General features: G+C 38.7%; 1 non-coding gene across 1 annotated transcript; it reads left to right on the forward strand.

The window, feature by feature from the left end:
* The first annotated feature begins 21,790 nt into the window (after positions 1–21,790).
* Positions 21,791–21,897, forward strand: LOC141687860 (small nucleolar RNA R71). Its single transcript, XR_012561339.1, has one exon. It is a non-coding gene; the product is annotated as a small nucleolar RNA R71 (small nucleolar RNA).
* Positions 21,898–22,663: the final 766 nt, after the last annotated feature.

A 22,663-nucleotide genomic window follows, 5' to 3' on the forward strand; every position in this document is an offset into this window, starting at 1 on the left:
TCTCACCACACAACTTTTATTCAAACTACACAAAACTTTTATTCAACCCAATATTACTACTTATCCTGTTACACCTGATCTGGTAATTCAAAGCTCTCTTCGGAAATAGGAAGGAACACTCTTGGTATAAGAGGGTCCCGCTGCTTGACTCTCTTCTTGACTACGCGGGTCCTGATGGGTTTCATTCTCTACCCTAACTGTAAAATAATAGGAATAATAATAAAAAGGGATGAGCCAAAATTGCTCAACAAGCCTGCAACAATATATATAGTATAAAGAGAGAGAAATAAGTGAACCAATAAGCTGCTGGTTTGAACAACCATCTGAATCTGTATAGGATAATAATTTGCCAACACTGGCGAGTGCCAAATGAACAAAACTGGAAACAAGAACCAACATATGCACTATAACCTGCTGATCAGTCAGGATACAGTGCGGATCTATACCCAACTGCATAGACCCAACCAACATAAAGAGTACTCAGGCAACTATGGCTTATTAAATAATGGTCTGGGTAAAACCCAGCCCATATAGTAACCATCCAGTCCAAGTTATAGCATCCGGAACAATCGGAATGCTTTTGATATATCCCAACACCAGGACATACCAGAGTATATGTAACAAGGGTAAAAGTATTGGAATATGAATAGAGGATTCAATAAATTGGGAGAAATCAAGAATCGAAATGAAATAGAAACAAGAATTATTAATTGGGTAACAGTGTATACGAACAATAATTATCAAAGGTAACTGATATGATAAAAGGAAATATAATTCACTATTCTGAATTTAGAATAGGGGAAAAACTTGCCTTGCGCGTACTTAACCTGGTTCAACTCACCGCCTTATGTCCCTAGCTTGCTCTGCCTTGCTAACACTGAACCAATCATAGAAAGATAGTCATTTAGATAACTTACTATATACGTGTATCTCGAATTGATACAACGTAACCTTATCAGTCTACCCATGCGTTTCTATCTGACTCGCATATATACACATATAATTATATAGCACGTAATGTTCACATAGCCATGTAAAGCACATAATACATAAAGCATATAATTAATTTTTAGACTTATAATTATTTTTAGAATCGATACTAGATTCATATTTATAATAACTAACCCTATCTGATTTTATTACAATTTTTCGGGATTTATTCGACTCGAATCTACCCCTAATAGGGCCTATGAACAATTAATTATCACAAAACCACTCTCTTCCGGAAGAAATTATAACTTACAACTATTTTCATTGGATTCGTTTCATTTTTCTGAGTCTAGGGGTCTTCGTTTCGCTCAAATCGGACTAACGGTTTAATTATTATGAATTAAACAAGATTTAGTTAATTAATAATTAATAATAAATAATTAATTATAATTAAATAATCCTTAATTACATTTTTAAATAATTAACTAATAATTATTGTATTTTAAAAAAAATAATAATTAATCCCTAATTATTAGGATTAATTACTATTTATTACAATTATTTATAAATTAATAATACTTACTCGATCGGATCGATTATTTACAAATAATCAATCGATACAATTAACTGATACGCTATTTATCGAATAAATACTAACTGCTCGAATTATAATCTAACTCAACGATTAACTACTCGTATAAATACGAGCTACTCGCAATCTTCACATAATTATCGAACCATTATATTATTATTGTAATTTATACGATTCACTAATTAATTATCGATATTTAATTATACGATACAAATAGTTATTACGATATCCCTCAAATTAATTATCGCTCGAATAATAATTCTCATTATCGAATTACTACTCGTATGAATACGAGTTACTTGTAATATTAACTAATTATTAGATTATTAATCGTATTATTTAAATATTTTTAATCCTTATTTATTAATTAATTACCTAATTATTAATTAATTACCTAATTATTAATTAATTAGATAACTAATAAATAATTAGATAAATAATTTAAATAATTAATTAAATTTAAATTTCTAATTTAATAAAATAATTTAGAAATTAATAATACTATTTTTCAAAATTTAAAACTAATTTTTATTTAATTTTTAGAATTACTAAAACTAATTTATGATTTTTAGAAAATAAAATAAATAAAAAAAAACCAGAAACACAAAACAGGGTTTCAGGGTTAGGGTTTTGGATCAATCCCGGGTCGAAACCGGGTTGCAAACCGGGTCGACTCCGGGTTATTGGGTCACGAAGAACGAACCGGGTCGCCGGCCGGTTCTAAAATCCGGCGACGAACCCAGGTTCCGGCCACGATTCCAGATACAAAACCACAACATTCCCGACGTTTCTTCACGTTTCCAGTCAACAGCAACATCACGACTACTTCCCCCACCTTCCTTCTTCCTCCTTCGCCGTCCCCGATACCAGAGCTCGGAGAACAGGCGGCGTCGCCGCTTTTCCGACGACCTTAAAATCAACACGAAACTCAGCGAACCCGGTACCATTCGACGGGAAAAACGACGATCTAAACGTCTCCAACAACAATAACATCAAACAAGCAGCCAATCATAAAACCCGAATTCAAGAATTAAAACCGAAAATACGAATTAAAAATCAACTCAACAATCAACAAAAATGATTACATAAACAGAAACTACAGATCACAAGCTTCAAAACGGATACTCACATGTTCGATTTGGATGCCGGAATCACGATCAAACTTCGGTTTGATTCTCTGCCCTGTTCTTCACCACAAACCCTAATTCCTTTTTTTTCTGATTTTTAATTATAATTAACTGAAAAAATAATAATAAATCAGGTATTTATATTTATGAAAATAATACCCCTAAATAAAATTAAAGGGCTAATTACACTCCTAATAAAAATATTTGGCCCCAATTTTTATAATTTTTGGGTATTAATATTGAATTTTTAAATATCCAATAATTACAAAATAAATGCTAAAAATTTCCAAAAATTGTGAATATTACAAAAATGCAAAGAAAAATAATGTATGATAATTTCATGATCATATAAAAATAAAAATGTGATTTTTGTGGGGTTTTTGGTACCCGAAGGGGTCCGGAAAAGTCGTTTTTCGCGAAAAAGGTAAATTTGTAAAACGTCTAGCGGTTCAGAATAGCGATATGGTATAGAGCATTTTTGACAAAATAGGGCCAATGATTTTGTTTGAAATACGAGCTTTTAAAACATGGTTTTGAGTTGTACGGGTTTTGATATAAAATATATAACCTATGATAAAACACTCAATAAATATCCAAAACACGTTTGGATCAAAACAGATAACACATAACACATAACAGTTAGGGTTTAATGACTCAACACATTTAATCACATAATAATACACATAATCTATCATTATTATGATATAATACAAGCGTAATTTCTCGGTCGTTACATTCTCCCCCCCTTAACAGGATTCTGTCCTCAGAATCATACTATGCAAACAACTGAGGATATTTTTCTAACATTTCACTCTCGAGCTCCCAGGTTGATTCTTCAACCACTGGGTTTCTCCAAAAAACTCTCACTAATGACACAGACTTATTTCTTAATACCTTCTCTTGCCGATCTAGAATTCTTATCGGCTGTTCTACATAGGACAAATATGCCTGAAGTTTTATTGGTTCATACTCTATTACATGTTTTGTATCCAGGTTATACCTCTTAAGCATAGATACATGAAATACGTTGTGAATATGCTGCATATGGGGTGGTAAAGCTAACTCGTACGCAACCTTCCCAATTTTCTTCAAAATTTCAAATGGTCCGACGTAGCGGGGTTTCAATTTGTCTCTGTTGCCAAACCTGGTGAGTCCCTTCCATGGTGATACCTTTAACAATACATGCTCTCCTTCCTGGTAGTCCATATCCTTTCTAGATAAATCTACATATTTACACTGTTGATCTTGCGCCGCTTCAAGTCGCTTGTGGATCAGTTCTACTTTTTCCTTGGTCTGCTCAATCAGTTCTGGACCTAGAATCTTGCGTTCTCCTACTTCATCCCAACAGGTAGGTGATCTGCATTTTCTTCCATACAGAGCTTCATAAGGTGGCATCCCAATACTTGCTTGATAACTGTTATTGTAAGAAAATTCCACTAGCGGTAAGTGCTCGTCCCAATTGCCTTCAAAGTCTATTGCGCATACACGTAGCATATCTTCGATTGTTTGAATTGTTCTTTCGCTTTGCCCGTCCGTTTGTTGATGATAAGCTATACTCATTTTCAACTTTGTTCCTAGACATTCTTGGAATTGTCTCCAAAATCTCGAATTGAAACGAGGATCTCGATCCGATACAATCGATACTGGTACTCCATGACGCATCACAATTTCCTTGAGATATAAGTGCACTAACTTGTCCAGTGAAAATCTTTCGTTAATCGGAAGAAAATGTGCTGATTTCATCAATCGATCAATAATAACCCAAATTGCATCGTGATTTGCTTTCGTCCTTGGAAGTCCCACTACGAAATCCATAGCTAAGTGTTCCCATTTCCATTCTGGAATATCTAGTGGCTGTAATAGTCCGCTCGGGCGTTGATGTTCAGCTTTCACTCTTTGGCACGTATAACATTTGCTGACCCATTCTGCTATTTCTTTCTTCATATTCGGCCACCAAAAATTTTCCTTCAGGTCTCTGTACATCTTTGTACTTCCGGGATGAATCGAATATCTTGAACTATGAGCATCTTGTAAAATTTCCGCTTTTAATTCTGGTACGTTAGGTATCCAGATCCTTGAAGCAACACGAAAAATTCCTTTAGCATCCTTCTGACTGGTAATCTCTTCTCCTGTTAAATTATCGATATCCTGGTCCATTACTTCTTCCTGACACCTTCTTATTTTCTCCAATAGTTCTGGCTGAAAATTCATAGCGTAAATCATTTCGGTAGAATTTTCTGGTACACGAACTTCAATTTCCAATCTATCGAATTCCTTGATTAAGTCCTCTGAAGACGTTAACAGGTTCAATCGTTCCTTTTGACTTAACGCATTTGCTACTACATTGGCCTTGCCTGGATGATAATTGATTGAAACGTCGTAATCCTTAATTAACTCTAGCCAACGTCGCTATCGCATGTTAAGTTCCTTCTGGGTAAAAATATACTTCAAGCTTTTATGGTCCGTGTAAATCTCACATCTTTCACCGTATAGATAATATCTCCAAAGCTTCAGTGCGAACACAATTGTTGTTAGTTCAAGATCGTGTGTCGGATATTTTTGTTCATGCGGATTTAGCTGTCTAGAAGCATATGCGATCACATTTCCATGTTGCATTAAAACGCATCCAAGTCCTCGATACGAAGCATCGCTGTATATGACAAAGTCTCCTTGATCATCAGGTAACACAAGCACAGGTGCAGTTACGAGTCGATTCTTCAATTCTTAGAAACTTGCTTCACATTTCTCGTTCCATTTGAACTTTTCATTCTTTCGTGTCAACTTCATCAATGGTGTGGCTATCTTTGCAAAATCTTTAACGAATCTTCTGTAATAACCGGCTAATCCCAAGAAACTTCTAACTTCAGTTGGCGTTTTTGGTCTTTCTCAATTTAAAATAGCTTCAATCTTCGCTGGGTCCACTTGAATTCCTTCAATACTAATGATGTGTCCTAGAAACTGCACTTCCTTCAACCAAAATTCACATTTTGAAAATTTCGCATAAAGCTGCTCCTTTCGTAATATCTCCAGTGTCGTTATTAAGTGCGCTGCATGTTCTTCTTCCATTTTTGAATAAATCAAGATGTCATCAATAAATACAACGATAAACTTATCCAGATACTTCTTGAATACTCGATTCATTAAATCCATAAATGCTGCAGGTGCATTTGTCAATCCAAAAGCCATCACAAGAAATTCATAGTGTACGTACCTCGTTCTAAACGCCGTCTTTGGAATATCTTCTGCCTTGATCTTTAACTGATGATAGCCTGATCGTAAGTCGATTTTCAAAAACCATGTTGCTCCTTTTAGTTGATCAAATAAATCATCAATGCGAGGTAAAGGATATTTATTCTTGATAGTTAACTTGTTCAGCTCACGATAATCAATACACAGTCGCATACTACCGTCCTTCTTTTTCACAAACAATACTGGTGCACCCCATGGGGATACACTTGGCCTTATGATTCCTTTGTCGAGAAGTTCTTGTAACTGCTTTGCCAATTCCTTCATTTCAACAGGTGCCATTCGATATGGAGCTTTCGAAATTGGTTCAGTCCCTGGCGTCAAATCAATAGTGAACTCGATTTCTCGATCCGGTGGAAGTCCTGGAAGTGCATCTGGAAAAACATCAAGAAACTCACAAACTACAGGAATATCTTCAATCTATGGATTATCCTTGTCGGTATCCAATACATAGGCTAAGTAAGCTTGACATCCTTGGCGTAACAATCTTCTCGTCTGCATCATGGTTAGGAATTTCTGCTTTTGCTTCTCACCTTTAAATGTTACCGTTTTATTTTCTTCAGTTTGCAATTTCACTTTCTTATTTGCGCAATCAATCTGAGCATTATTACTAGCTAGCCAATCCATTCCTAAAATAACATCAAACTCTCCTAACCTGAAAGGTATCAAATCAACTGAGAAATGACATCTCCCTATCTCAATATCACAACTTGGGCATACTCGATCTACCGTAACCTGATCATCATTTGCTAATTTTATGACTAATACTTCATCTAACCACTGAGTCTCACAATCTATCTTAGAGATAAAATCTTCAGAAATAAAAGATCTAGTAGCTCCTGAATCAATCAATACTAGAGCATTTACGGAATTCACAGGGAGTGTACCTGCAACCACATTCGGACTCTTTACTGCTTCCTTCATTGACATGTTGAAAGTCCTTGCCCTGGGCTGATTTTGTGGTGGTAGTGGAGGTGGAGGTAATGCTAAAACCCTTGGAATACTAGCGGCCATCGCAACTCCTCTGCAGCCTTCTGAACAACAGCCGTATAAGTCGTTAGTTCAAACACAGCTACTCTGCTCCGAATCCATGGTTTCAGTCCCTGCTGGAATCTCTTGGCCCGCTTCTCATCAGTATCCACTTGCTCAGGAACAAATCTAGCCAATTCAGTGAACATGGTCTCATAATCCGTAACTGATAAGTTATCTTGCTTCAGCTCCAGGAACTTGATCTATATCTGGTTCTTCATAAAGCGAGGAAAATATTTCTCCAAGAAAAGATCAGTGAATCTATCCCAGGTCACCACACCTTCTCCTTCCAAAGGTTTCTTCGATTCCCACCAGTAATTGGCTTCGCCTTTTAGAAAGTAGCTAGCAAAATCCGTCTTCTGTTCTTCCTCAACTTTCACCAACGAAAAAGCCTTTTCTATCTCTTTCAGCCAAGCTCTCACCTTTGTAGGATCTGTGGAACCAGTAAATTCCGGAGGCTTTACCGAGTGAAATTGCTTGAAAGTGACTGTAGGTGCTGCTGCTGGTACTTGATGTCCTGGATGAGCGGCTTGCTGTAACATCTGTTGTTGGAACTGCTGTTGTTGCTGCTGCATTTGTTGTTGCATCATCAGCATCTGCTGTTGCATTAGATGAAACATCTGATCCATCTGGTTATTATTGTTTTGGCCCTCGGTATTTCCATTAGATGAGTCGAGTCGTGCTTTTCTTTTAAGTGCCATCTTTCTGGTAATGAAACAGTGGGTTCTCTTCATAACAGTATATTAAACAGGTGTTATGGAATGGAAATAGTCTTTATAATATTAAAACAGTGTTAAAACAGTTGATATGGGGAAAGAAAACAGTTTAGTAAATATTCAAATAAATAAAACAATATGATGTGTAAATAAATCCCTTTTTAAAACACTTTAAAAAATTTTGAAAACATAAAGGGTACAACATTATCGTAAATAAAACAACATTTGTAAATATGCAATGGTAAAATAATGAAAATAAATGTAAATGCTTAAATGACTGGAAATAAAATAAAGAAAACGTGGAAAAGACCATCTCATATATATATATGGGTAGGACACCAGCTGCAGGTGTCAGTGCTTGATACAAAAGCCTATGATATATCAGTGGTACTGCTACTACTATCAGTCAAAGTTAGTAGCTACACTCATACAATTTAGTCATACAATATTATGCTGCCTCTATCTACAAAAATGTACATGATACAACACTCTTCTATCTGCTAGTCTCAGAATCCTGGTGGCACGTGACTCAACTCCTCCTGCAATGCCTCTAGCACTGCCTCGGTAAGTCCCATCACTCTACGATATGCGGCCTCTGCACTAAGATCCTGCTGTCCAAATCAGTAAGCTGCTGAGAACTAACTCGGTGAATTTGACGTAACCTCTCCCTCAGTATGTAATATGATCGTAATGCTCGGACGGGACCATCCACCTGCGTCTCAAACAATCCAAGGATCTCTCTGCACTGGTTCTGCCATCGAATCCTCCCCTCTCTCTCCGCCTGAAAATGCTGATAAGTCACTGTATGATGCTCACGAAGATCCGTGCAAGAACCTCGAGAAGGTAACGGCCCATCTACTACTATCTCATCCATGAACTCCGGCTGTGGAAACTGATATACTCCGGGAACAGGGGCATAAATAGCTAATGGGGCAGGGAATAAGACAGGCTGCTCCATAGGTGCATATGTTAGGGCGAAAACACGCACTAATATTCACGCAAGTATACGCGTTCGCAAGTAATATAGAATACTTTCTAGTTCGTTCCCTCAGAGACTCAGACTAAATTATTGTCTAATTAAACTCACTCACCAATGTATGATTACTTCTCAATGTTAAGATAATAACACTTAAAATTGTTGATTAAATATTAACTATAATTAACTACTTAATTAATCACTTAACTAACACTTCAATTTATCAATAATAAAACACTAATGAGATCACAACTTCATTATTACTTCCTTCTATAGCCATTGTTATGACCTTTAGCATGTGACAGTGATGATATTAATCGAATAACACGAAACTGATAAAAGCCAACTTTCATTGTACTAATACCATTCTACCAAGCATCCACAATTAAGATAGAAGTTGAATAGTCATCAATTATGTTGAGTTCCCATATGTCTACAGAAATTGACAACACAACGAATTAAGCACTAGTTATTCCTTTTGATTACATAGGGCAAATAAAACTGTTAGAGTTACCCACTAATCATGCACAACGTACATGAACCTATGCTAGCATGGCAAGTTCTAAATCTCAAGATCCACCATCGCTTCACAAGAGATTAACACCCTATCTTATATGTTCGCGATGCACATAAGACGAATATGCACAACCAATACTAGATATCATGCAATCATCACACACTAAAGTATTAAACAATTAACTAAAGAATTCCATAATAAATCCGTTGCAACCCCATGATCACGATTAGCCCATAATAGCACTTATCGTCATCATGGGTTCATATGAAATCATGATAAACAAATACAAGAAAATAATAACTAAACTTATTATATTAAAACAGAGTACGTCACAAGAGTAAATAAGTTCAAAGCAAGAAAACTAGCATCCAACGTTACAACGAAACAAGAATCACAAGAATATATGCTTCCTCTTCGTTGCGGTGTGCTAAATCGGTCTTCTTCCTTATCTCCTTCGCTCCTTGCGTAAAAACACAATCTTCTTCAATCCACACTTGTGAAAACGTCTCAAATCTACTTATATAATAGTCCCATAAAACTCAGATTACATAGAAGTGGAAACCAAACAGAAGTAGAAGTCCTAAAATAATTTGTCTTTTTTCCCGACCCTGCGCGGCCGCTCAGCATAGCTGAGCGGGCGCTCAGCTTGCTGCGCGGCCGCTCAGCAATGCTGAGCGGGCGCTCAGACCTCTACTGGAAAAATTCTGATTTCACTCCGTTTCTTCGCCGTAATCTGCCCGTTTCTTTCCTCTCGCAATGGTGAACACATGCCAAGGCTTATTCTTTATGATTCCTCCCCCGAAATGCAACTAAAACCCTGAAATGCATAAACACTAGAAAAACGCATCAAATACACAAAATACTTGATTTCAAGACACCAATTTAAGCCATTTTAAGACGCTGTAAGTGGTATAAAATGCCACTTATCACACCCCCAAACTTAAATCGATGCTTGTCCTCAAGCGTCACAGACTCAAAAACAAATAAAAACATGCATGAATGCAATCTATATGAAAATGCAGCGATCCCCCTTACTACAATTAACCAACCAAATTGTCACATCTCAACGAATGCAGGTAGACAACTAAAGATCAATAAACTCGTGCAAACGGACATACAGCCAGAAACGTGGTGTGTGCAAATGCTTAACAGATATGCTTCGGAACTAGACCAATTACTATAACTAGACTATCCTCAAGGCAATCCTACGATTATACAAAGAATAAAAAAAATTCTAGGCACAAAGTGATATACAACACTACAAGAACTCTGGAGCTTACTACGGAATCGTGCTTTTTATTTACAACTCAAATGCTTATTTGACCGTGCAATGAGTGAGGTCCACAAAAGACTTATACAATGGTATCCATGTAACGAGCGTTAGGTTAGCGGATCCCAGACTCTAAAAGCCTTAGGTCACTAGGCACAAAGTCCCCTAAGAACTTAATAACTCGAATACCAAAGAGCCCACTCTTGATCAATTATGCAATTTTTTTTTTATAACTTCTGAGCAAGTGCGTTTCGCTCCATCTTGCTCAACCCTAGACTACTCGCACCATATGCGAGCCGGCTACTAGCCATTTGACGCCTAGCCACAACTAGCAACAACTTCCATATTTTTTTCTCCAAATTTTTTTCTTTATCATGCCTTTATCACTAAGAACCTATAATCGAATTCTAAGCATAATAAGCAGATTGACCTTGAAAATAACCAAATCATAACAACAATCTAGCCCTTACGCATTCTCTAAGACTTAGTGGACTTACAATTGTTTCTAGCATGCATATCAACTTACACAACTTCATATCACTTTAATGCTATCACTACACTCGCATCAATATCACAATTCAGTCGATAAATCATTGCAAAAGGGATCATGGTACATGCATGAGCTACATGACATTCATAACAAACAAAAAATAAAAAACTATATGGCATAAATTATGCAACTATATGAACTAAACTATCATGAATATGCAACTAAATGACACACACACAATATTCCTTAACTACCACCCCCAAACTAAAAATCTTCACTGTCCTCAGTGAAAGTAGTAGAAAGGAACACAGGGTATACCTACTCGGAGTCATCATCATCATCACCCTCAGTGGGTGGAGTATTAGGCGGCGGGTATGCAGAGCCCTCACCAAAAACTGGCCACTGGATATCAGCTCCAAGGCCTCGAAAAGCAGTCCCTAACGCAAGGGTGAGCTCCTGAGCAAACCTGCTTTGCGTCTCATACATGGCATCCAACCGCCGTGAAAGCCTCCTATACTGGGCATCAACCATCCCAGCACCCTCCTGAGCTCTCGAAGAACCAGCCTCATCACGCCCTGGCCTAGCCATAGTAGCACCTCGTGCTGGACGCCCTCCTGGAAGATGATAACCCAGCCCATGCTCCTCAGGCTCACCACCGGTCCACTCCTGCATCCCATTTAGAGTGCCAGAATCAATCGGAGCAGCTGGCAACTGCAACTGCTCATGAGCCGGCCAGTTCACTCCCACTGCTCGGCATAGCTTCGTAACCGTAGATGCATAAGGGATGTTCATATGTTTCGCTCCCCTCAAAAACTTCATAATTCCTTGGTAGATAAACTCACCAAGGTCCACATAGTATTCCTCATTCAGAATTCCCCACAACAACTGTGCTCTCTCAACTGTGACATCGTGTGCATGCGAAGAAGGCAAAATATTAGCACAAATAAATGCATTCCATGCACGGGCATACCTGTTCATGGCGATCGCCGGAAAGTGACGATACTCATTAGTGCCGGTCCTGTAGGTCCAAACTGTGCCCGGTCGACAGAGAGTCGCACAAATCAAATCCAAGTCAAAATCCTCAGCAGTCTTTTCATTCCAGTCCTCCTCCTCGGGCTTCCTCTCTCGCTGTCCAATCACACGGCGAATCGCCGCAGGATGATAATCAACCGTCAGCCCTCGGACCACAGAAAACCCATTCTTTTCGGCCTTCGCGTTCGCGTAGAACTCGCGAACAACGCTCATCGGTACCGCTTCGGGTGACTCACAAAAAGCTATCCACCCCTTCTCTGCAATCATGGGCAGCAACTCACCATCCCTCCCCGATGGTAAAAACCCCCTCTCCTTCAGAATCGGCTTTCCCAACAGCCTAGTGTACTCCTCCTCCGTGGCTCTGTCAGTTAACCGAGGCCTTGCAGCAGTACCCCTCGATGAATCAGCAGTAGGAACTGTGATGCTGCTGTCAATAGTGCGTGCTCTCTTGGGTGCCATTGATTTGCGAATAACAGTGTGTAAGAACTGATTTTTGATGTTTGTGAGAGGGTTTAAGTGTAGGAAGTTTTGTGGGAGATATGTAGGATAGGTGTATGTATATATAGGGTGTGGATTAGATTAGGGTTTGGAAATTAAGGGGTAACATGATGGGGTAGTGGGAACAAATCGTGGGTTTATGGGCTAAAACTGTTTTTGTGTGTTTTTTTTTTCTGAACTGTAAAAAAATATTTCTGGTACTCGACCCCTGAGCGGTCGCTCAGCAAAACAGAGCGGGCGCTCAGCTTGCTGCGCGGTCGCTCAGCAAAGCTGAGCGGGCGCTCAGGGGGTCACTGGAAAAAAAAAAATTCAGCCCCTGTTTTCTGATTTTTTTGTGTTTTTGGATAGGTTATTAACTTCTAAGGGTTCCTGTAACAACAATTCATGGGTTGCCTCCCACGCAGCGCTTCTTTTTCGTCATTAGCTTGACGTTTCGTACCCTTCTCAAGTAGTCAACAAAATGGCACTAACCACTTCTCGGTTTGCCATGTCCCCATAGTAGTGCTTCAACCGCTGACCGTTAACCTTGAATGCTTGGTCCGGATCATTCTCAAAAATTTCCACCGCTCCATGTGGAAACACAGTTTTGACAATAAAAGGTCCAGACCACCTTGATTTCAACTTCCCAGGAAAAAGTCGGAGCCGAGAGTTGAATAAGAGAACTTGTTGCCCTGGCACAAATAACTTTGGATGTAGCTTCCTATCGTGCCACCTCTTCACCTTTTCCTTATACATTTTGTTATTTTCGTACGCTTGAAGTCGGAATTCATCAAGTTCATTAAGCTGAAGCATTCTTTTCTTACCAGCTGCATCTAAATCCAGGTTCAACTTCTTCAATGCCCAGTAGGCCTTATTGTAATAACCCCAATTTTTGAGAAATTTTGAAACCCTTATGAATAGTGTTTTTGCTGAACGAGAAAACTTTTCATGCCACGCTATGTAGGGGTTCTGTTATTGATCTTATGGGATATTATTAGTACTCTATGAAGTATATAAGTGTATGTAAAGATCGTCAGAATCCAATTCCGAACACTTTGGTTTTTCCCGGAAATCCACAAGATACGGAGAGAATTGAGTATAAGGTAACAGGATAAAAAGGATTTAAATTAAAGGATTATAATAGAGGATCATAAAAAGGAATATAATGTATTGAGAAAGGTTAAGGGAACCTAAGTAATAAGATCCCGGGTATGATCCTTCAAACGATAAACGAGAACGAAAGTTAAGCGAACCGTATAACAGATCAGCGGTCATTAGGCAAACGATTAGGAAGTTAATCAAAGGGATTAGTGGGAAGGATGTCATCCAACCAATAGAAGGAGGACAAGGAAGGGAGGATGACATCATGAGGATGGCATAAGCATGACATGGGAAGGAAGGAGGTGTGGTGGCTTTGTAACCACACAAATCCAAGGGCAAGAAGGTAATTGACTAAAGCAAGCACAAAAACCAATCAACCAAGCCAAGTAAAATCATTTTCATCAAAAATCAAAAGCAACCAAGGCTTTGTTCTTCATTGCTCACGGCTTTTCACTATTCAAAAGGCAAGAGAAATTCAAAATCCAAGATCCAAGCTTCCTAAATTGGTAAGATAATTCCCTAATCATCTTCATGCTTAGTTAGGACTATATCATGAGTTTAAGCCATTAATTCCTTCTCAATCTTCTTCATTTAATCAAAGAAGAAGACAATGAATAGTGTTTTCAAGTTTTTAACTTGAACTTTTTCTTGTTTTCTTGAAGATCCAAGCATTCTTAAGACTTCTCCAAGCTTCTTAAGGCTTCCTAGCTCCACCCACCACTTCAAGGAAGGTATACCATCTCCAAACCCTAGATTCCTATATATTATAAGATGATTTTGATTAGTGGGTTGATATTGTAGCTTGTTGTTATGATTTAGAGTTTGGGATTTGGAATGGTAGTGAAATGGAATGGTAATTGTTGTGGTTTTGATTTAAAGGAACTTAAGTATGATTAAAGTTAAGTTTAAGCATGAGTATGAATGATTAAATTGAATTGGTTGGGGTTGTTATGATGTGATAAGGATGGATGTTGGTTGTATGTTGGATTTGAGGTTGGTTTGTGGTTGGTTTTGTATGGTTTAAAATTTGGGAAATCGCGTAAACATAGCCGTCGTAACGTCCGATTTTCTGTAGACTGTTTTTGTGCATAACATTAGGACCCGAGAACCCCCTGCTAGATTATGACCACTGCCATGATTAGATAGCTCATGTTACAAGCTTCGTTTTGATATGTAGTTCGTTCGATTCCGATGCACGGTTTAGGAGAAACGACCGTTTCAAGTAACGGCGTTTTGCGAACGAAACTTTTTCCCTCGCCTTACTTTGAAACATAGGTTAAAGACCAAAAAGGGTTAATTAATGTATGAAACATTTATGGTAAGTGTGTTAGGCAGTTGGTAAGACATTCGCGAAGGAATCGCTTTAAAACTCGTAAAGGTTAAATTATTAAAAATGGTGGAGCCGAGGGTACCCGAGCGACTTAAGCAAATCAGTGAGCGCAAAACAAGCGTTAGAGTCTAAGTTAGTTAAAGTATAGATTTACAAGTGATTTTGGTTTAATTCCAACTTACTTGTGGTTTATAGGTTACCAGACTCGTCCCGAGCCATTCGTAACCCCCAGTCGCTCAGGCAAGTATTCTATCCGTTATACTGTTGTTGTGATGTATACACTTGTATATGCATTATCTTGCGATAGATGCATGATGTTTATATTAGCAAATGTTGCAATATATTGAAGCATGCTGCTATGGTATATATATGCATGCCTGTTTCATATTCTTTCCATATATAATTGTTGATTCAGTTGATAATACCTATGCTAGAGGATAGCGGTAACTTGCATATACCCTTAGTATAGGGACCCAAAGGTGAAAATATTTTCTAAAACCGGGAGTCGAGGATCCCGAGTAGATTTTGTATATATATGGATATGGATATATATATATATATATTTATATATATATACATATATATGGTTATAGTTTCAAAACTATAAATCGAATAAGGTTTATTCGATAACTTTAACCTTATTTTATTATTGAATATTATTTCGAATATTATTCGAAGGCGTATGACTCCTTTATATTAAATGAATATTATATGAATATTCAATTGAGGATGTATGACTCACTTTATTTTATTAATGAATATTATTTTGAATATTCATTCGAGGGCTTATGACTCTTTTATATTTTATTATTGAATATTATTTGAATATTCATTTGAGGATCTATGACTCCGATTATTTGCTGAAGTATATTCTTTATTTTATTAAAGAATAAGGTGTTAATAATCAAACTTACTTTCGATTATTCAAATAAAGATAATACTTTTATATAAGTATATCTTTGGTTATTTAATACTCGTTTCAAGTATAAATTTCAATACTTCTACTTCAATTATTTTTATAAAGATTATTCTTTATGGGAATATTATTTAATTAATAATATTCAGTCATTTTCTAAATATTCTGGGGACTGATTTACTTCATTAAATCAGCTTTACTCCAAACACTCTTTAAAGTGTTTTCGAGTCTTCAAAATGATTTTTAAAAGTTAGAGCGGATCCCAAAACTCATTTTTATATTTAAGATCTTCCTTTTAAAGGGGATTTAAATACTCGTTCAAAACCTGGGGAATCCGGCTCTGTGGTGTATTTTATATTCGCAACAAGGTTGCAGTTTTGGTAAATGAATTGATTACTTACCCAACGTTCGGGAAGTAAGTCCATCTATTGAGTCGGCATAAGCAACATGGGCTCAGTGGGCGTCCATGATAGTGTAAGTGGCTCAGTGGGAGTCCATCAAATGCATAAGTGGCTGAGTGGCAGTCCAGCATAAGGTCCTAATTATGACCAGGGTGATGACCAGTGGGGAATTCGTCCATCTACTAGTAGAAAAGGTTACTAATGGGTATCTTTGCCTGATCAGCAAGATATCTGGTTTATGCCAAAGGTTTTCTTTTCCTTCCAAATTCATTGGATATTGCAACTCTGTTCATACTTTACATAACAGAGGTTCCAGGAAATGTTTTAGAGATATATATATATGTGGATATATATATATCGGGACTAAATAAAGTATCTCATAACTTTTTCATTCAATAATATTTCAAAGATTGAATCTATTCAAGTCTTATCTTGTGGTCTCATCAGTGGGATGAACTTTTGAAACTAATTATAACTTGAACGGTGGTAGTTCAAGTAGTATTTGGGAAAGATATAAGTATATTGGGGTATCTTGTAACTTCATCTTTTAAACTTATATCTAATTAATAATTGTCTTATGAATGAATAAGATTTTCAGAAAAACGTTGAGACAAGGTTAGATATATGAGATCACCTTGCAACGATATTTTTTTTATATACAGTTATACACTGGGACTTTGTGTATATTATGCATGGAAGAGGACTTCCAATATTTTGAAAAGTATATATGTATATATACTGAATATTTTGCGACTTCATCGCATTAAGATATCAAACTTGGTTCATTTCTTTTGACCAAGACTTTCATGAGTATTATGAGTAGGCTCATATATTGTAAATCATTATACATATTATTTTGGTGGGCTTGCTGCTCACCCTTGCTTTATTTCTTCATCACACAACAACAGTTAGGAAAGATGGCCAGACTCCAGCAGACCCAGCGCAAGCGCGTGGGAAGCGTCCCGCGTCTTCCCGTTGATGTTGTAGCTGCTATAGCTGCAGAGGTAGATCTATTGTAGATCAGACCATCTACTTTTGAGAATCAATTATGTATAATTATAACTTGTGGCAGATAATGGCAATTAACTGTAAATTTATCAAGTAATCATTTTGGGTTGTAATAACTTTTAAATTGTGGATTCAAAGACTTGTACTTATTTAAATTTCATCTCTGAGACTATAACGGGTTGTGGTGTGTGTTAGTGTGGGGTCACAGCATAAGGTTATTATTATTAATTAAGTGAAGTGATATTGTGGAAAGAAAGACCGTGACGACCCGGACCCTCGACCCCGGATCTGGGGGTGTTACACTTATGCTCAAGCTCCGCAGGTAGATGACATCCCTTACCGTACACCAACTGAAACGGTGACATCCCAAGTGGAGTTTTGTATGCTATTCTGTAAGCCCAAACAGCTTCATCGAGCTTTAAAGACCAATCCTTCCTTGACGGATAAACAACCTTCTCTAGAATGCGCTTTATCTCTCTGTTAGACACTTCCGCTTGACCATTTGTTTGCGGATGATAGGCAGTAGCTACTCGATGATTCACACTATAACGCTGCATCATAGAAGTGAACTTACGGTTGCAAAAATGCGATCCTTCATCACTTATGATTACCCGAGGTGTTCCAAACCTTGTGAAAATTTGCTTATGAAGAAAATTTAGCACTGCCTTTGCATCATTTGTCGGTAAAGCTTTAACTTCGACCCATTTTGAGACATAATCGACTGCCAGCAAGATGTACTGATTATTGCAAGACGAGATAAAAGGCCCCATGAAATCGATTCCCCACACATCAAAGACCTCGACTTCAAGCATCACATTTAATGGCATCTCATCCTTCCTTGACAAATTTCCCACTCTTTGGCAACGATCACACCTTAAAACAAACTGATGAGCATCCTTGAACAAAGTAGGCTAGAAAAAACCTGCTTGCAGAATACGAGCTGTCGTCTTCTCACCACCATAGTATCCACCATAAACCGTGGAATGGCAGTCTCGTAATATCCCCTCCGTCTCACAGAACGGGATACATCTCCTGATGATCTGGTCAGCTCCCTGTCTAAACAAATATGGTTCATCCCACATATACCACTTCACCTCATGCAGAAACTTCTTCTTTTGAGCGGATGTCAAATTAGGAGGCATTATATTGCTGACGAGATAGTTTACAATATCTGCAAACCATGGTTCTTCCTCCTGAATTGCAAACAACTGTTCATCCGGAAAAGATTCATTGATTAACGTCCTATCTTGTGAAGTAGAATCGGGATTCTCCAACCTAGAGAGATGGTCAGCTACTTGATTCTCAGTACCTTTTCTATCTTTGATCTCTAACTCAAATTCCTGAAGTAAAAGCACCCAACGAATGAGTCTCGGCTTCGAATCCTTCTTGGAAACCAGATAGCGAATAGCTGCATGATCAGTAAATACTGTTACTTTCGTACCAAGCAGATAAGATCGAAATTTCTCAAAACCAAAGACTATAGCCAAAAGCTCCTTCTCAGTAGTGGTGTAGTTCAATTGGGCACCATTTAAAGTCTTACTCGCATAGTAGACCACATGGAAAAGATTTTTCTTGCGTTGTCCCAGAACTGCACCTACCGCATAATCACTTGCATCACACATCATCTCAAACGGTTCTGTCCAATCTGGTGCTGTAATAACTGGTGCAGTGATCAAACTCTTCTTGAGAGTCTCGAATGCTGCCAAACATTCATCATCAAATTTGAAAGGCACATCTTTCTCAAGCAAATTGCACAACGGCTTAGATATCTTTGAAAAGTCCTTGATGAATCGCCGATAAAAACCCGCATGACCAAGAAAACTACGGATTCCTTTCACAGAATTAGGTGGGGGAAGATTTTCAATGACTCCCACCTTGGCCTTGTCCACCTCCAGACCCTTGCTAGAGACCTTATGCCCAAGGATAATGCCTTCACACACCATAAAATGACATTTCTCCCAATTGAGCACCGAATTAGTTTCCACGCATCTTTTGAGTACGGCGCGCAGATTATTCAAACATTCATCATATGAGTGTCCAAAGACGGAGAAGTCATCTATGAACACTTCGACGTTATTTCCAATCATGTCAGAGAATATAGCCATCATACATCTCTGAAAGGTGGCTGGGGCGCCACATAACCCAAACGAAACTCTGTGAAAAGCAAACGTGCCAAATGGACAAGTGAAGGTAGTCTTTTCCTGATCCTCTGGTGCAATACAAATCTGATTATACCCGGAATAACCATCCAGAAGACAAAAATACTCATGACCCGCCAATCTGTCAAGCATCTGTTCAATAAATGGAAGAGGGAAGTGATCCTTCCTTGTGGCTTTGTTCAATTTTCTATAATCCATGCATACTCTCCATCCTGTAACTGTTCGAGTAGGGATGAGCTCATTCTTTTCATTTGCGACCACAGTGATACCTCCCTTCTTAGGTACACATTGTACGGGGCTCACCCACGAGCTGTCAGAAATAGGATAAATGATGCCTGCATCTAGCCATTTCAGAATTTCTTTCTTCACCACCTCCTTCATGATGGGATTCAGTCTTCGCTGTTGTTCCACAGTTGGCTTACTACCTTCCTCTAGCAGAATTTTATGCATACAATATGAAGGACTTATCCCCTTGATGTCTGCTATGGTCCATCCTATAGCCGATTTGAATTCTCTCAAAATCCTTAAGAGCTTGTCTTCCTCACTACCTGAAAGGTCAGATGAAATAATAACAGGTAACGTAGATGAATCACCTAAAAAAGCATACCTCAAGTGCTCAGGTAATGGCTTGAGGTCCAAGGTAGGTGCTTCCTCTATTGATGGTTTGAGCTTCCCTTCAGCGTTCTTAAGGTCAGAAGTACCAAGAGATTCAAATGGTATGTCCAGCTTTCGCTTCCAGGGAGAAGCGTTCAGATATTGTAATTGCTCGTTGCTATCTTCATCATCGCTGTCAAAATCCCCCACTAAGGCCTTTTCCAATGCATCAGACATTAGCATGTGATCGAGTTCCGAATTAACCGCAGAATCAATCACATCCAATTTTAAGCACTCCTCATCTTCTGTAGGGAATTTCATTACCTTGAATACGTTGAAGGTCACATCCTGATCTTGGACCCGCATAGTAAGTTCCCCTTTTTGCATATCTATCAAGGTACGGCCAGTAGCCAAGAAAGGCCTTCCCAAGATTATGGGAATCTTCTTATCTTCCTCAAAATCCAGAATAACAAAATCTGCAGGAAAGAAGAGCTTATCCATCTTGACAAGCACATCCTCAACTATGCCCCTTGGGTAAGTAATGGAACGGTCAGCCAATTGTGGCGACATGTATGTGGGTTTTGGATCAGGCAGATCCAGCTTTTTAAAGATCGACAACGGCATCAGATTAATGCTTGCTCCCAAATCACAAAGGCACTTGTCAAAAGTCAGATTGCCAATGGTGCAAGGAATGGTGAAGCTTCCTGGATCTTTCAGTTTTTGTGGTAACTTTTGCTGCAGAACAACAATGCATTCTTCCGTGAGAGCAACGGTTTCAAGGTCATCCAGTTTCACCTTCCTTGAAAGAATAGTCTTCATAAACTTCACATAACTGGGCATTTGTTCCAGAGCCTCAGCGAAAGGTATATTGATGTGAAGTTTCTTGAACACCTCCAGAAACTTTCCGAACTGTCTATCCAGCTTTTGTTGCTGCAATCTCTTAGGAAAAGGTGGTGGAGGATAGAGCTGTTTCTCCCCTGTATTAACCTCAGGCAGAGTGTGTTCAACAGTAGTCTTCCTTGGTTCCGCCGCTTTCTCCTTTTGCTTAGATTCTTCACCTCTAATTTCAGCTTCTACTTCTTTTGCCTTTTCAGCATCAGCTACTTTTCCAGACCTTAAGGTAATAGCCTTGACTTGCTCTTTAGCTTCCTTCCTGCCTGGTACTTCCGTGTCACTGGGAAGAGTGCCAGGTTGACGATTGAGCACTGCATTGGCTAACTGACCGATTTGATTTTCCAAGGTCTTGATAGAAACCGCCTGACTCTTGCACAACAGCTTAAGTTCCTCAAAATCAGCACTAGTAGGTGCAGCTGCACTTCCCTGTTGAGGATATGATTGCCTTGTAGCATACTGTTGTGGTTGCTGGAATCCAGGTGGGTTAAACTGTTTACTCACTCCTTGCTGATATGGTGGCTGAATAGCATTCTGATTATTCCCCCAGCTGAAATTTGGATGATTTCTGTTGTTAGGATGATAGGTCGCTGGCACAGGCTGCTGTTGTCGCTGATAATTATTCACATACTGAACAGATTCGTTGACAAGAGAACATTGATCCGTAGCATGAGAACCTGCACAAAGCTCACAAACCATAGCTATTTGATTAACTCCATACGTAGCCAGAGAATCAACCTTCATTGATAGCGCTTGGAGCTAGGCTGCAATAGCGGTGGCTGCATCAACTTCCAGAATACCTGCTACCTTGCCTGACGTCATCCTCTGAGTTGGGTTTTGATGCTCATTTGCAGCCATCGTCTCTATAAGATTATACGCCTCAGTATAGCTTTTAGCCCATAAGGCACCTCCAGCTACTGCATCGAGCATGGGCCAAGATTGGGCCCCCAAACCATTATAGAAACCAGTGATCACCATCCAATCTGGCATTCCATGATGTGGACATTTTCTCAACATTTCCTTGTAGCGTTCCCAAGCCTCGCACATAGATTCTGTAGGTTGCTGCGCAAACTGAGTAAGAGCACTCCTCATAGCAGCAGTCTTTGCCATCGGATAAAACTTCACCAGAAACTTTTGCGCAAGATCTTGCCACGTAGTGATGGACCCAGCTGGTTCAGAATGTAACCAGTCTTTAGCCTTGTCCCTCAGTGAGAATGGGAAAAGCCACAACTTGATAGCCTCATCAGTCACGCCATTATACTTAAAAGTGCTGCAGATCTCGATAAAATTCCTTATGTGCATGTTGGGGTCTTCAGTTGCCGCTCCTCCAAAAGAAACAGAATTCTGCACCATCTGAATAGTGCCCGGATTGATTTCAAAGGTGTTAGCTTGAATAGCCGGATGAAGGATGCTTGACTGAATGTCATCAATTTTAGGCCGAGAAAAATCCATAAGAGCTGGATCAGCTTGAACAATACGATCTCCCATGTTTACTGGTTCTTTCTGCTCAGATCCTGAATCCGAATCCTCAAAATCTAACTTCTCCGTAATATCAAGAACTTCGTCTGTCTCCTCAGCTGTATCTAAAGTCCTCTTGCGAGCACGAGAACGAGTTTGCATAAACGCTTGCTAAAGTACCTGAAACACAACCGGAAAAAAAATAAGTAACTACTACGTCCTAATCACTGAGTCCTAATGACCAATGATGGTAAGTACATAAATTAAACAAATACGCCGAGTCCCCGGCAGCGGCGCCAAAAACTTGTTAGGGCGAAAACACGCACTAATATTCACGCAAGTATACGCGTTCGCAAGTAATATAGAATACTTTCTAGTTCGTTCCCTTAGAGACTCAGACTAA

The sequence above is a fragment of the Apium graveolens genome, chromosome 9 (genome assembly GCF_009905375.1).
Source record: "Apium graveolens cultivar Ventura chromosome 9, ASM990537v1, whole genome shotgun sequence".
In the NCBI taxonomy this organism is placed as follows: domain Eukaryota; kingdom Viridiplantae; phylum Streptophyta; class Magnoliopsida; order Apiales; family Apiaceae; genus Apium; species Apium graveolens.